This window comes from Herpailurus yagouaroundi, unplaced genomic scaffold, assembly GCF_014898765.1.
Source record: "Herpailurus yagouaroundi ecotype Mexico unplaced genomic scaffold, PumYag 141, whole genome shotgun sequence".
Lineage (NCBI taxonomy): Eukaryota > Metazoa > Chordata > Mammalia > Carnivora > Felidae > Herpailurus > Herpailurus yagouaroundi.
In genome coordinates, this window is record NW_024412396.1 from 25,228,986 (window position 1) to 25,245,486 (window position 16,501).

Genomic DNA, 16,501 nt, shown 5'->3' on the forward strand with positions numbered 1-16,501 from the left:
ATAAAAGTAGGATTCTCAATTGTAAAACCCCCAAACCCCAAAATGATACTTTCCTTGTTTTATAATGCTAAAACAGAAGTTTCTAGAAAGTTTTTCTTTCCACATGGAATGAAAACTTTGGCAATTATAGAAGAAAACATTGTCTTAACTAAATAAAGTTCTAATGCTCCCAAAGAAATCAAATAGGTCAATCCAAAATGTTATTCTAAGGACGGGCATTTTTTCATGTTCTCACTCTGTGCCATATTGTGTACACACACACATTCAATTATATGTACTCCATATGTATTTTATACATTATATTAATATACTTTTGTGTATATTATAAATGAATTATACATACATATTATGTGTATATGTATATATATACCTAATATGCATATATATGTGTATATATATACACATATGCATATATATACATATGCATATATATATATACATATGCATATATATATATATATATATATGTATTTTAGCTATTTGGCCACTTAATTGTGTAGGCTACTTCCTTGTAGCCTACACAACTGGTAGAATAATAATTTCTATCATCATCTGCAATTGTTTCATCCCTAAAATCCTTTTCTAAAATGATTTTTCTTTCCATTTTTCCATATCATTATATCAGTCTCATCTTCATTCCAATTTTACTTGTATACTTGTATCCCCTATACCCTACAAATGGGCTATTTTTCTTCCATAGCTACAAAACCCCCAGTGTACTATCAATTCAATTCAATGGCTATTTTGGTAATAACCTATTCTCCTAACTCACTGGTCTTCCATTATTTTGCCAAGGAAAACTTTGTCCCTGAATAACTCAGGTTTTATCACTTCTACTTTTACACATAAATACCAAATGCATCTGGAGAAAATTACACATTATCTTTACTTGGTGTTATAAAAGTATGATTTCTAATGCCAAAAGGGAAAATAATAAAGAAAAGATGTAAAAACAAATAATCTTGCCTCTGGAAATGAGAAACCAAGTTAGTGTTCTCAGTTGCCCATTCATTTCTATGTAAAATAGGAGCCAAATTATCTTCTGCAAAAGTGGGAAGTGTGAGAAATGTCATAAACAGAAAATAGATATGGGAAAAATAAAAAAAAATGTCTTTTTTATTGTAGAAAATAGAAATTATACTTGACGATTTTTGTCTCTATTTCCAACATATGTGTATGTTTGTATGTGTATGTGTGTTTTACTATATACCATATGCTGCTATTTTCTGAGAACACAGTAGAAAAGAAAGACACATGACATTTACCCTCAAGAAGCTTAGAATTTATGAGAAGAGATAGATATTTTTTCTTTAATTTCTTTAATGTTTATTTAAACATTGGGAGAGAGAGAGAGAGCAGGGGAGGGGCAGAGAGAGAGAGAGAGAGAGACAGAGACAGAATCCGAAGCAGGCTCCAGGCTCTGAGTTGTCAGCACAGAGCTCGATGTGGGGTTCAAATCCACAAGCCAACCCACAAGCCTTGAGATCATGACCTGAGCCAAAGTCAGAGGCTTAACCAACTGAGCCACACAGGCGTCCCAAGAAGAGATAGATATTTTAAGGATAGGAATTATACACATAATTATTCACTTATAGTTGCGATAAGTGCCTCAAAGTAAAGGCAGAATGTAGAGTGAATGCATGAAATATAGCTACTTGACATAACTTGGAGTGATTTCCTGAAAACTGAAGAGAAAACGTTGCCAGTTGTTAAAAAGAAAACATTATGGAGTAGGAGAAAATAATATTTCAGCAATAAAGTCTAGCATGTAAGAAGGCAATGAAATAGAAAGGAGTTTGTCTGCAAATAACATAAACAAACAGAAAAGTCTCATGAGGATAGTAAGCAAGAAGAAGATTGTTTTGTGATGAGACTGGGATGCTTGCTTGTCAGGAGGCATGTTTTGAAAATATGTTTAGACCTTTTAAGAATTTGGAAGGTGTAATGAGAAGGCATTTAAGGGCTACAAATAAGTGAGTGTGATGGAAATATCTACATGTTAGCAATTTAATCTAGTTGCTCTATGGATAATTCTTGGTATGGAGAAGACAGCATCATATAAGTAGATCTATAGTAGCTTACTGCAATACTCCAAATAAAAAGTGATGATGGATTCCATGGAGAAAATGTGGGTAAAGATGGTCTTTCTTTTTCCCCTGTTGTGTCAGGATGTAATGCCTGAAAAAGTTGTAGTTACCTTACAACCAGCCTGTGGGGGTAAGGTGGGGGGATGCCATGCCACTGGAGGCAGAGGAAGATATGGAAAGAACCAGGTTCTTTGATAACAGATCACTGAATCCTTGAAACAAGCCTGAAGTCAAACTAGGATGTCCTGTTATGAGACCTGAGGCTTAGAGAAAAGATTTCTATGACAGAGAAGGGACTGTAGTAAAAGCTGTCCAAGTAATTTCTTAGAGAATGAGATTTCTTCAGGACTAGAGATTCTTTTCTTGAGTTAGAAAAAGGCCTTGAGGGGTTTAAGCAATGCCTTGAAAGTTTAAAGAATAAGAGACACTTTCCAGAGAGTGAGATGCTTTGATTAATGATTTTGTGGGTGACAAGTTTTGAACACTGATAAGAAGCCAAGCTCTAAGAAAGGATAGCTTCACTGAGGACAAAGTGGTCAAAGGAATGAGAGCTTTGAATTGAATAGATCATCAGTGTGAAATTTGTACACTTCTAGGATGATAGCAGAAAGATTGTGGTAGGAAGGAAGAGAATGTGAGTTCAGGATGGAAGTTTAAATAATGAAGAAAAGTGACAGGGAACGAAATAAATGACAGAAATAAGAAGAAGAATGTAATTGTATAACCATGAGTCTCGATGGAGCAGGGGGAGGGACAGTAATATAATTGGAATGACATTGGAAACAAGACCTTGATGTATATGAGATGTGAAAGAATGTACTGCTTACGCTTGAGAACACAAAGTAAATGGCGTTAGTGAAAGCTAGTTGACATTTGAGGTTCAGAGTAAGAAATAAAATTCAGAGGTAGAGCATGAAGGGGAGTTTAAAAAAAATTTGCAGCAAAAATTCTGCAAGACACAAGAGAAGATTTAGCTGGAATGGGGAGGTTACAAAAATCGGATACAAAGCAAGAAAACCCAAGTCATTCTAAGGATTATAGTAGACTAGAATATAAAAAAATAGGGAAGGGTGTTACTACATTACTCATTGACTCATGATAGACGCATTAGAATTGTGGCAGATTTCTTCTTGATGATGTCTTGGAGGGTTTGGTTTATGATAAATTGTCCGCATTCTGAGAAAAAAGTCCTGCCGTTTGTTATGGAGCAAGGTATCATTTTCTTCTGCAGGAGTTGGCATCTGCAAGGGCTCCGTAACTGTGAGGGGCTGAGAAAATATATGTTTTGTTGGTTCCTGGAGAAAATGAAACGTCTCCAAGAATACTAGCCTTAGATTTCAAAAGAAATTAAAATGAGATTGTCAGTACATTACTGTTAAAAGTCTGTATACTAAATATTATCAGTCTGATTAACAAACCATTCTGTATCAGCATAGAATTTTTTAATCCTATCTTCCTGTCTGCTGTCAGAGGACTCAGGCTAACAGTACCAACTTCCAGTAGCAGGATTAGACAAAAAAACAAACAAACAAACAAAAAAATCATAGATCCTAAAGTTGACGCCACGGACATCATGCCAATAAATTTTAAAATTTAAGTAAAGTTGATAAACTCATTGGAAAAATCATCTCTTACATAAATTGAATCCATGCTAAAAAAAGCTTTCTCATAAATGTAGTTCCAAGTCCTCACATCTTCACAGCTGGGTCCCACAAATATAAAGACAACATAGCACCTATTTCAAACAGTTTTTTTATTTTTTTTTTTTTGCAGAAAGTGAAAAAGAAAAAAATCCTTGTGATTGATTTTATGTGGTTTGAATAAATTTGGTACCAAAACCTGACAAAGATTTTACATGAAAGCAAAATTTATGCCAGTCTCTGATAAATTTTAATGCAAAAATCCAAGCAGAACATTAGCAAATGAAAGCCACCATAACATAAAAATGGTAATGTATTACAATTATTTTTGGAAATATAAGATTTGTGTTGATTATGTTAACAGAATATAAGAAAAATTGAATGGTAGGCACAACAAATGCAGAATACACATTCATGATAAAAACTTAGCAAAGTAGGAACCAGAACTTTTTAAACCTGATTTCAAACATCTACAAACATCTGTAGCAAACATCACATTTAATGAACTATTATAAAATTTTCCCTGGAGAATATTGCAGTGATGTGTCATTTTTATGTGTTGGGGGAATCAATATTAAAATATAATTATCCACCCAGTTACCTATATCAATCTACATAACTTATGCTCTTCTGTTTTAAAATATCTAGGGTATTTTTTTTTGGTGGCAAAATTTTTAAAAATTTAAATTTTTACAGAAATTCAAAGTGGCCTAGATTATCCAAGATAATCTTGAATACAAAAAATTAAATTGTAGAATAAAATACATTAAAGAGCTAAAATAATTAAGATTATATCATATTGAATGAAGGATAAATAACAAATTGTTTCAAATAATCAATCCAGAAACAATACACACAGTCACTTGATATATCACTTACAATGAAGAGAACACTGCAGTAGAGTAAGAAATACATAAGTGTTCAATAATTTTGCTGAATTACTTGCATATTTACTTGGGCCACTACTCCACACCATATGTAAAATCAATTCCATATAGCTTATAGATTCAAATGTGAAAGACAATACAGTAACAATAGAAGATAGAAAAGCATTACAAGCCAACTTCATGACTTTGAAATTCTTACTCTGAACAAAACTAAACCACAGTGTCAGGAAAGTATGTGCAATATATATTTGCATATATGTTACCTATAATATACATCAGCTATAAATATATTGCTATGTATCTCCAATAAAGTAATTTTAACTGGAATATATAAAGAACTACTAGGCACTACACAAAAGGGGATATTCCAATGGCCAAAAAAAAAAAAAAAATGGTGTTCAACATTATCAACTTTTTTGGGGAAAGAATCAGATTAAGGTCTGTATACAACTACCGAAGTGACCAAAATTGGAATAAATTGAAGATTCCAGGTTTTGGCAAAATATGGAGATTAGGAAACAAAACAATGGAAAACTTATTCATGCATATTTTACAGAACACATGTTAGAATAGTATTGTTAGTTACATTATTCATAATTGCCAAAAACCCATCAACGATTTCTTGGATTAATTAATTGTGGTATGTTAACAGCATAAAATACAACCATAAGAATGGAAAAACAAAACAAAACAAAACAAAACAAAACCCAAAACTACTGTTACATTCAACAACATGGATAAATCTCACAAACAGTGTTAATCAAAAGAAGACAAACACAAAAGAAATTTATTGGATAAATGTACTTATATAAAGTTACAGTACAATTACGACAATATATAGTGTCAAAAGTTTAGTTTTTATCTGGTAGCAACTGGAATGAAGCAGACAAATGACTGTTAGAATACTAGTAATGTTTTAATTTTTGATATGGATGGTTAATACCTGGATTTGTTCTCATTATGAAAATTCAATCTAATATACTCTTAGGAATTGTGAACATTTTGTAGTTTGCATTAATTTAATTTTTATTTAAATTAAAATGAATTATTGCAGCAAAAAATTCCAGAGCAACTTTAAGAGTGAGAGAAATTTATCAGAAGTTTCCAATAGAATTACCCTCCTTTATAATTGGCCAGCATGGTTTTTTGTGAGCGTTACTATCCCTTTCAAGGGAATGGATTTATCAGATTAGCTTGAGCTAATCAAAATCCATTCTCTGGGGAATATGGCGGGATGATACAAAAACAATATTAAGATTCTGTTAACAAGGAAAAATTACTGTAATGGGTTTTCATATAGCAAGTTAAAAAAAACTATTTATCCTCTCATGTACAATTTTATAATAAGATGCTTTTAGCTTTGCTCTGGAGACAGAGATTATAAGAAATATCTTGGAAAGATGATCGGATCTATGAGCACTCACCCTTTACTATTCTTTTTTATAAAATACCACCCTCTTTGTATGATTCCTTCTGTCTTTGTGTCAACAATCCTTCTTGGAAGGTTGTTTAAAAAATGTAAAAAATGTAAAAAAGGTTGTTTAAAAATATGTATTTGAATGGAAAAGTATGTTTGTATTTCTGCAATGAAATTACTTTGCCCTGACTGTACCATATTTTATTTGTAATAATTGTGTAGCTATAGAGATTAATGCCTTAGCTATCAGTTAACTTGGTTCCATTTGACTATTTTTCATGTCATACATATTTTCTACTTATTCAGTCAGCATAGACTCTGCTATACAAAGGGCCAGTTACTGAATGGTTCATTACAGGTAACTAGTTCATTGCACACTCAAAATAATTTCAATGTGTTTGTGTAGAGGTGTTTTAACAAAATATAATTTAAATAAATTTATATTTGTATCTGCAATTCTGAGCCAAGGCTGAGAATACAATTATTTCTAAACTTTCTATATTTCATTTATTCAGCAAATACGTCCTAAGCAGCTAATAAATCCAGGTACTCAACTAGATGTCTAGGAAAGAGTAGTGAACAAAGAGCAAAAATATCTCTGTCTTTATAGAGTTTACATTTCATGGGGAAAAGGTAGAGAATAAAAAATAAGAATAATACAAAATAGAAGTGACTTAGGTAAACATATTACATCAATAAATGCTGCAGAAAAAGGAAAAGGTAGAGTACAGTAGAGGGCATTTGGGAATACCAGAGAGGGAGTAGACTACAATTTCCAAAAGGATGATCAGGAGAAGCTTTATCAGAGATGTAACATTTGAACTAAGACTTAAAGAAAGTTAGAGAAGTAGACACTAAAGTCCTAGTGAAGAAAAATCCAGTCAAAGGAAACAATCAGCACAGATTCCTCTAAGGCTGGAGTATTTCCGGTGTGTTGAAGGGAGGGACAACAATGATGCCATTTTATATGAGATAGAGTGATCAAGAAGGAGAGTAGTAAAATATGAATTTAGAGAGTAATTGGGGACCATCACCAAACATTATTAGAAATTTGACATTTATGCTGAATGAAAGTATTACAGTACTTTGAGCAGAAGAACAAGATAAATTGAATTCCACTTAAAAATGATCAATCCATTGATCATGTGAAACATGCTGTGTTTTGTAGAAAGTATGAAGAGAAGGGCAAACCCAGGAGAAGCTGTAAGAAGATTGTTTCAGTAATCCAGGCAAGTAAGGATAATGACTTAAAGAAGGATAAGTAGAAATAGGGTGAGGAATTATTACATTTTACATGGAATATTTTTTATTTATTTTTATTTATTTTTAAAATTTATTTATTTATCTTGAGAGGGGGGAGAGGCAGAGAGAGAGGAAGAGAGAAATCCCAAGCAGGCTCCACACTGTCAGTGCAGAGACCCAAGCAGAGCTTGAACCCAAGAACCATGAGATTATGACCTGAGCCAAAACCAACAATCATACACTCAATGGACTGAGCTATCCAGGCACACTCCTATGGAGTATTTTCAAGACAGGGCCAACAGAATTCCCTATTGGACTAGATATGAGGTGTGAGAGGAAGAGAAGAATGAAAATTTTTATTTTGGACTATAAGCTGGAAAAATGAAGATATTGTCAAATGAAGTACAGAGTGAAGTATGGGAATGACGTATTGGGAGTAAAGTATGAACTGGAAAAAAATGAGTGTAGTCATTGGCCTATGGATGGCATTTCACATTATGAAAATGAATTAGTTCCTCAGGAAAGTGAATGGAGCTTGAGGATAGATTAGCAACATGGACTAAACCCTAGAGTACTTCAATTTTCAGTTGAGAACAATAGGAAGAATTCACAAAAGTACTAAGACAAAGTTGAGTAGGGAAAAACCCAGGACAGCATGGTGTCATTGAATTTAACATTGAGTATGATTTGCATGGCATATTATGCTTATACTTTTGATCACATTTAATCCCCAACTATGTCACCAAGAGAGTCAGTTTTATCCCTTATACTGCCATATTTAAATACAGATTTTTTATAAAGTTTATTTCTTTTTATTTTGAGAGAGGCAGACACAGTGTGAGCAGGGGAGGGGCGGAGAGAGAGAGAGAGAGAATCCCAAGCAGGCTCCACACTGTTAGTGCAGAGCCCAATTCATGGCTTGAACTCATGAACTGTGAGATCATGACCTGAGCCAAAACCAAGAGCTGGATGCTTAACCAACTGGCCTACCCAGGCACCCCTAAATACAGCTTTTAAGAAATAGTGAAGTGGTGACAGTTTTGTTCTTTCCTCAAAACGTAACCAAATTTTAGAAAACAACTTTTAATTGGTGTGTATGTAAAATTTGTCTTGAAAGTCAAATAATGCCTACAATACTATTTGCTAAATTATGTATAAGAATACTAGTTTAAAACACTTGTAATTGTAAGGGGTGCCTGGGTGGCTCAATCAGTTAAGCATCTGACTCCTGATTTCAGCTCAGGTCATGATCTTGCCTCACATCATAAGTTTGAGCACTGCATCACTTGTGATTCTCTCTCTCCCTCTTCCTCTGCACCTCCCCTGCTCACTCTCAAATAAATAAATGAGTAAAACATTTGTAATTGTAAAAACACATTTCATATGAGAATGTCACAGAACTAAAGCAAATACAAAGTTAATATATCATACATTCTCAAAGGTATATAGTTTTATGTGTTTTTTCATGTAAAAATACCTCTTAGAAAGTGTAGATTAAAAAATCATGATGGTCAAAATAAAACAGATAATATACTTCATGAAATGAAACAAATTGCCAGATAAATATATGCAAAAGACATATCTGATAAAAGGCTATTATCCAAAATACACAAAGAACTCTTACAACTCAAGGGTAAGTGGCTCTGGCTGGCTCAATCTGTAGAGGCCAGTGACTTTTGACCTTGAAGTCATGAGTTTAAGCCTCACATTGGGTGTAGAGTCTACTTTAAAAACAATCAAACAGAGGCGCCTCGGTGGCGCAGTCGGTTAAGCGTCCGACTTCAGCCAGGTCACGATCTCGCGGTCCGTGAGTTCGAGCCCCGCGTCGGGCTCTGGGCTGATGGCTCGGAGCCTGGAGCCTGTTTCCGATTCTGTGTCTCCCTCTCTCTCTGCCCCTCCCCCGTTCATGCTCTGTCTCTCTCTGTCCCAAAAATAAATAAAAACGTTGAAAAAAAAATTAAAAAAAAATAATAAAAACAATCAAACAAACAAACAAAGAAACTTCAATAAGAACATGAAGAACATGGTTAAAGAATGGGCAAAAGACTGAAGAGACACCTCACCCAAAGAAGATACATAGATATGGCATATAAGCATATGAAAAGATTTTCAACATCATGTCATTAGGGAGTTGCAAATTAAAACAACAATGAAATACTACTACACACTTATTAGAATGGCTAAAATCCAGAACACCAACAACACTAAGTGCTAGCTAGCCAGGAGCAACAGGAGGTCTCCTTCATTGCTGGTAGGAATGCAAAATAGTACAGCCACTTAAGAAGACAGTGTTATGGTTTCTTACAAAGCTCTGCATGCTTACCATGCGATGTAGCAATTGCTGTCCTTGGTATATACACAAAAGATTTGAAAATTTACGTTCACACAAAAAGTTGTATGTGTATGTTTATAGCAACATTATTAATAATTGCCAAATCTTGGAAGCAACCAAAATGTCCTTTAGTAGGTGAAATGGGGGTGCCTGGGTGATTCAGTCGGTTAAGTGTCCAACTCTTGGTTTTGGCTCAGTCATGATCTAATGGTTCATGAGTTTGAGCTCCATGTCCAATTCTGCTCTGACAGTGTGGAACCTGCTTGGGATCCTCTCTCTCTCTTTCTCTCCCTCTCCCTGCCCCTCCCCTTTTCATGCTCCCTCTGTAAATAAACAAACTTAAAAATATTATCAAATACACAAATCACAGAGTGATTTAAGCTATTTTATATAATACATTCCTCAAACAAATGGGCTGTTCATAAACAGGCTCATAGTGAATTAGCTGAAGGGGTCCTCAAGGGTTATAGTTTTTAAAAAACATGCCTAAGAAATCCATTTGTCTACCTATTTAAAAATCTAATCGGTGAGGCAGTATTTAAAACTGTTCTATTCTCCCTGAGACATGAAGAAAGGAACATAAGCTGTACCATTGGGACGCTTGTTTTCTCACTTCCAACTCTCTGCTTTGCAAACATGTTGATGTGGAAGTGCTGCATTCAATTATTAAATTAAAAACATAAGAGAGATGCTATTCGACAAACAGTGGCATTCAGACACCCATAAAATAATCCAAGATTGGAACTTCTTTAAATGTATATGTTCATCTAATAACTTAATTTTTTCCCTTTCTGCTCTATGATCAATGCACCTTGATTACATCATGCTTACTTGCACACTGTTTTAGAGAAGGCATAGAAGCTAATTGCAGAGGTGAATTCCAATCACCTGTAATATGAGGTCTTACTTCCTCTGATGTGGCTATTTGCTTCAATGAGCAATGGAGATCTTTTAGCTGTATACTTCATGATTGTTTTTTTGTGTTCCAGATGCCACTTGAGATTTCAGGTTTCTGACTTAAATGGCATATGTCATCCTTGTTAGTATCTGTCAGATAGAACTCTCCTCATTAATGTTTTAGACAAATATAGTGCAGGCATATCTCAGAGACATTAAAAGCTCAGTTCTAGACCACTGCAAAAAAATTAAGTATCATAATAAAGCAAGTCAAAAGAATTGTTTTGTTTCCCACTGCTTCTAGAAGTTATGTTTATGCTATACTGTAATCCATTAAGTGTGCAATAGAAATTATGTCTAACAAAGCAATGTAAATTTATTAAAAATGCTTTATTGCTAAAAATGCTAAATGTTACTGGAGCTTTCAGCCAGTTGTAATCTTTTTGCTGATGGAGGGTTTTTCCTCAATGTTGATGGCTGCTGACTTATCAGGGTGGTGGCTATTGAAGGTTGGGATGGCTGTTGCCATTTCTTCAAATAAGGCAACAGTGAAGTTTATTGCATCCATTGAATCTTCCTTTCATGAACAATTTTTCTGTAGCATGTAATGCTGTCTGATAGCATTTTAGTCATGGTAAAACTTCTTTCAAAACTGGAGACAGTCTTTTGAAATCCTCATACTTCTTTATCACTAAGTTTATGTCATATTCTAAATTCTTTCTTGTCATTTCAATAACCTTCATAGTATCTTCACCAGGAGTAGACACCATCGCAAGAAACCACTTTTCTTAACACATACATAAGAAGCAACTCTTCATCTGTTCAAGTTTGATCATGAGATTGAAGCAATTCAGTCCTATCTTCAGGCTCCACTTGTACTTCTGTCTTGTAGCATTTCTACCACATCTGCAGTTATTTCTTCCACTGAAGTCTTGAGTTCCTCAAAGGCAACTGTTAAGGTTGGAATCAAGTTCTTCCAAACTCCTTTTAGTATTGATATTTTGACATCTTCCCATGAATCACAAATGTTCTTAATGGCATGTAGAATAATGAAGACTTTCCAGAAGGTTTTTGATTCACTTTTCCCAGATCATCAGAAGAATTGCTATCTATGGCGGTTCTACCTTACAAAATGTATTTCTTAAATAATAAGACTTGAAAGTTGAAATTACTTCTTGGACTCATGGGCTGCAGGATGTATGTTGTGTTAGCAGTCATGAAAACAACATTAATCTTATTGTAATGTGTCCATCAGAGCTCTTGGGTGATATTGTCAGGGAGCAGTAATATTTTGAAAGATACGTTTTTTTTGAGAACATCTGATTTCTCTCACCCAGCACATCTGATTTAGCACAATTTTAAGAGCCCTAAGATTTTCAGAAAGGTAACTGAGCATTGGCTTCAACTTCATGTCACCAGTTGCATTAGCCCCTAACAAGAGAGTTGGCCTGACCTCTGAGGCTTTGAAACCAGGCATTGATTTTTCCTCTCTAACTATGAAAGTTTGGGATGACATCTTCCTTCAATAGAAGGCTATTTCCTCTACACTGAATATATATTGCTGAATGTAGCCATCTTCACTGATTATTTTATCTAGATCTTCTGGAAAATTTGCTGCAGCTTTGACATCAGCACTTGCTGCTTCACCTTTCACTTCTGTGTTACAGAGAAAGTTTCTTTCCTTCAACCTCATGAGCAAACCTCTGCTAGCTTCAAGATTTTCTCCTGCAGCTTCCTCACTTCTCTCAGCCTTCACTGAATTGAGATTTTAGGCCTTGTTCTGGATTAGGCATTGCCTTAAGGGGATGTTCTGGCTGGTTTGATCTTCTATTCAGATCACTAAAACTTTCCCCATATCAACAGTTAGGTTGTTTTGCTTTATCACCCTTGTGTGCACTGGAGTAGCACTTTTAATTTCCTTCAAGAACTATTACTTTGCATTTACATGTGGACTGTTTGGCACAAGAGTGGCAGCCTATCTCAGCTTTGGGCTTGCCTTCCTCACCAAGCTGAATCATTTCTATTTTTTATTTAAAGTGAGAGTTGTGTGACCTTTCCTTTTACTTAAAGTCCGTAGTAGGGTTATCCATTGGCCTAATTTCAACATTAGGCTGATGTGTCTCTTGGAATAGGGAGGCCTGAGGAGAGGGAGAGAGATGGGGAACAGCTGGTCAGTGGAACAGTCAGAACACATACAACATTTATCATTTAAATTTGCTATCTTATCTGGGTGCAGTTTGTGATGCAATTTCAATAGTAACATCAAAGATCACTATCACAGACACTATAATAAATATAATAACAATGAAAAAAAGTTGAAATATTGCATGAATTACCAAAATGTGACTAAGAGACACAAAGTGAGCAAATGGTGTTTAGAAAAATGGCACTGATAGACTTGTTTGGTGCAGGGTTACTACAAACCTTCAATTTGTAGGAAAAAAACCTCAATATCTGCAAAGCATAATAAAATGAGGCATGCCTATACCTTGTCAGCATGGAGTTGCATAATTAGCACATGTATAAACATCTGTGTTCAACATCTACACTTCTTCAAGCAGATTGTGTTTAGAATTAACATGTTTGGCTTATCTATTACTTTCAGTTCATCAAGGGTTAACCCATTTATGAAGATAAATAATTTTCAATGTGACTCTATAAAAAGAAACTAAAAGAAGCAATGTAATTAAAATTCACTGTAGATATATTTTCAATAAGGATGAATTCATCATTTTTATTTGGGATATAAATAACAAGTTAAATCCATTTTGGAGAGAAAGGTGTGGAAGGTTTCCTTGAGATTGTTTTATGCATGGTCAGTCCAGTTTTGATAAAATATGTATTATACTTTAAGAAGCCTTAACTATATTTGATATTATTTTATTTCTTAGAAAATGTTGTAGTGCTTAATTCGCCGATTAAATTCTATGAACCTAGATCATTTTTTAGCTCTGCCTTCTCTTCATGCACCAGATATAAAGAGATTACCACAGTGGTGCCATTATTCTTGATTTCTTCTTTTACTTATACTAGATTATTATTTAAATGCCCATCTATTCCTGAGACACACAGGGATTGATTATAGGGATCGCATTTTCTTTTCTATAGTCAGACACATAGATTAGAAAGTCCCTGTACATTGATATACACCTCAAATCTCAATGCTGGATTCTAGTAAAGCTAATTATCCAATCTTGGAATCTGTGAAGAGAGATATATGTCCTGAAAGCAATCTGCCTAAAAGTAATCTTTGCTGCTACTAAGGTACTAAGAATTGTGTATTTGGAGAGTTTCAAGATCTGAGAACTTTCAGGACAATGTTAGTTATAAATTGTCAACTCCGGTTCCAGTTCCTTTCCCATATTGTGTGTAGGACTTGGGAATACTTATAACATTCTGATGGTGCTGAGATAGCACTGAAGAATGCTCTTGTAGATTGCTACAGTACTTAAGGATGTACCGGAGGATGCTCTTAAAGAGTGTCTAAATTGGCTGTTGTTTTGTTGTTGTAGGCCATTCTTTAAGAGTCTACATAGCCACCAAATAAAGATCTTATCAGCTCCAATTCCAGTGACTTTCCTGAAATGCAATCGATGCTTTGAGTTTTGTTTTTGTTGTTTTTGTTTTGTTTTGTTTTGTTTTGGCCCCACCTGAAAGGCAGAGAGTAGAGGGTTTTTTTTTTCTCTTTTTGTGCAAACAATTATTTTAATATTTATAAAAGATGTCTGTTCTTCCAATAAAAACGTGAGCCAAGGAATGAACATAATGTGCCCTTTATTTGCTACATGAAGGAACAAGTAATAGTTTTAGCAGAAGAATGTGACCTATTGAATTGATTTTATTTTCTTTCTTTTTCTAAAAATATTTCAGATCAATTTTGGAACAGAAAATTGTCTATCTGATGAACTTTACTATCAGTTTGCATCCCAAATCACCACAGTTTTCCTTATCCCTTGAGTCACCACAGGGGTTTTAAAAACTACCGTAGAGGTTTTAAGAGCCTGTTATTTGGAAAGCGTTCTGTCATGCCACGTGTGCAGATCATGGGTATGCTGCTACTCATGACAGAAAATTAATAGACCATCCTAATGACCCTCTGATTTTCCCTGTTGTTCAGGCAGCTGATTCAATCCCCAACAGCTATAATTAAACAGAGCAATCTGTCAAGGAAGATAGCTGCTCTTGTTAATTCTATAAACCACCATGTTGGCTTTTCCTATTGTGCTCTGTGGCTGACACACACATTTGAAAGCTTTTTGCCAAAGCAAACTGCCAGGGGATAAAACTCTAAACAAGCATCCTGTGGAATGAACCTGAAGATGCTGGTGAACTAAAGCATCGCCTCACTATTTTCAGTTTTGCAACAGACTGTCCTTAGGCAAATACAGTAGTGTTTATAAGTAAAAGTTAAAATTAAAATTAAAATAAAACAAAATAAAATAAAATAAACAACAGAGGTCCTGGCATAATGTTTTTGTTTTCTGTAACTGAATCTCATAATAGATCTGTTGGAAGTTACTCTTTTATAATACTAGGGACAGATGCTTTAGCAGTTTGTTTTCTTGAAAACTATTATCAGATAAGTCAAATTATGTTGTTAAATGAACACTTCCTATTCCTACATGCTCTCTCAGCTTCCCTTCCTAATAGATTGCAGCTCTCACCACTAGTCCATTTTGGTCAGGCAGCTTCTCCATATCTCCTCCATGAGAACCAGTTTATACGAAATATAGAAATAGTTCAATCTAGTAATAGGACCAATTTTATGTGCCTATTTCTTAACACATAGCAAATCACTATGCACCACAGTTACTATGAAATGTTTGTGTTTGGTTTGGGTGCGTAACCAGTGGTGGAAATCAGAAAGAACATAAATCTCTCCAAGTAGGAAAACTTGTAAGAATTCACACAATAACTTGCTGAGTTGAGTTTGCAATTCGTGATTTTATAATATGCCCATGTTTTTGAATGAAGTCTTCACAAATAAAATGCGAAGTATAAAATCTACCTCTTTCTGAATTCACAGTTTGAAGATTATGGATTTATTATTCCTATTAATTTACAAAGGTTGAGTTCATCTCCATTGCCATTTTCCCTTTTGTCCTTCCTTTTCTGTGGTACTTAAGCTTCTATGTGATGACAAGTAGAGAATCATTCAGTCTCCCTCTCTCCTTCCATCATTGTTTTCCATCCAGCTCTTTGTTAATTTCTGACTTCCTTTACTTTTGACCATCTTTAAAATAAGGGCAAACAGGCAATTATTGGATATAGAAAGACACTCCACATCTCTTGAAAGATTAGAACTTGCAAGCAGAAACTCCATGCATTTCTCTTTATCTGTGCGAAAAAATTTTGATCAATTTCTGTGAAAAATCAGACATTCTTTGCCTTGTCCCATTTTAGAGACATCATCTTATGAAAAACCATATTATTAAAGACATTCCATTATAGGAAAAGAAAATTCGCCCTATAAATAAAATATATGTATTTCATACATTTTCACTAGCAATGTAACTGGACAGAAAAATCAATTTTAATGAACATTTTCTGGGCATTTCTGGGTCATTTTGACTGCACTTCGGTTGTATGAGCTGGAAAGAAATGCTGGCAGACACAAAGTGACACATAAATTCATTTTCCATAAATAATTTTAGAAATGCTGAATAAACTTTCATCTTTAGTAAGATAAATCCTCCATAAAACAATTTTATACTATCTGATATCCTGAGTGTCCAAGTAATAGATTTGTATGAGTAGTGAGTGGCTTATTAGTTATGTCACTATGCACGTTAATGTTTCTTAAGTATTCCAGATGAAAAGAAAGTTTTTAGATAAATTTCTCCAGAGGGGAAAAAATATGTAGAAAACTCAAAAATTGTGTGTATACAGCATCCATTTAAAATCCAAACTTGAGCATCTTACATTGCTCTCTATGACCTTTTGAACAAAACACCAGAAGTAAGGACACCGCAGCATTCAAAACCATAATCAGTCCAAAT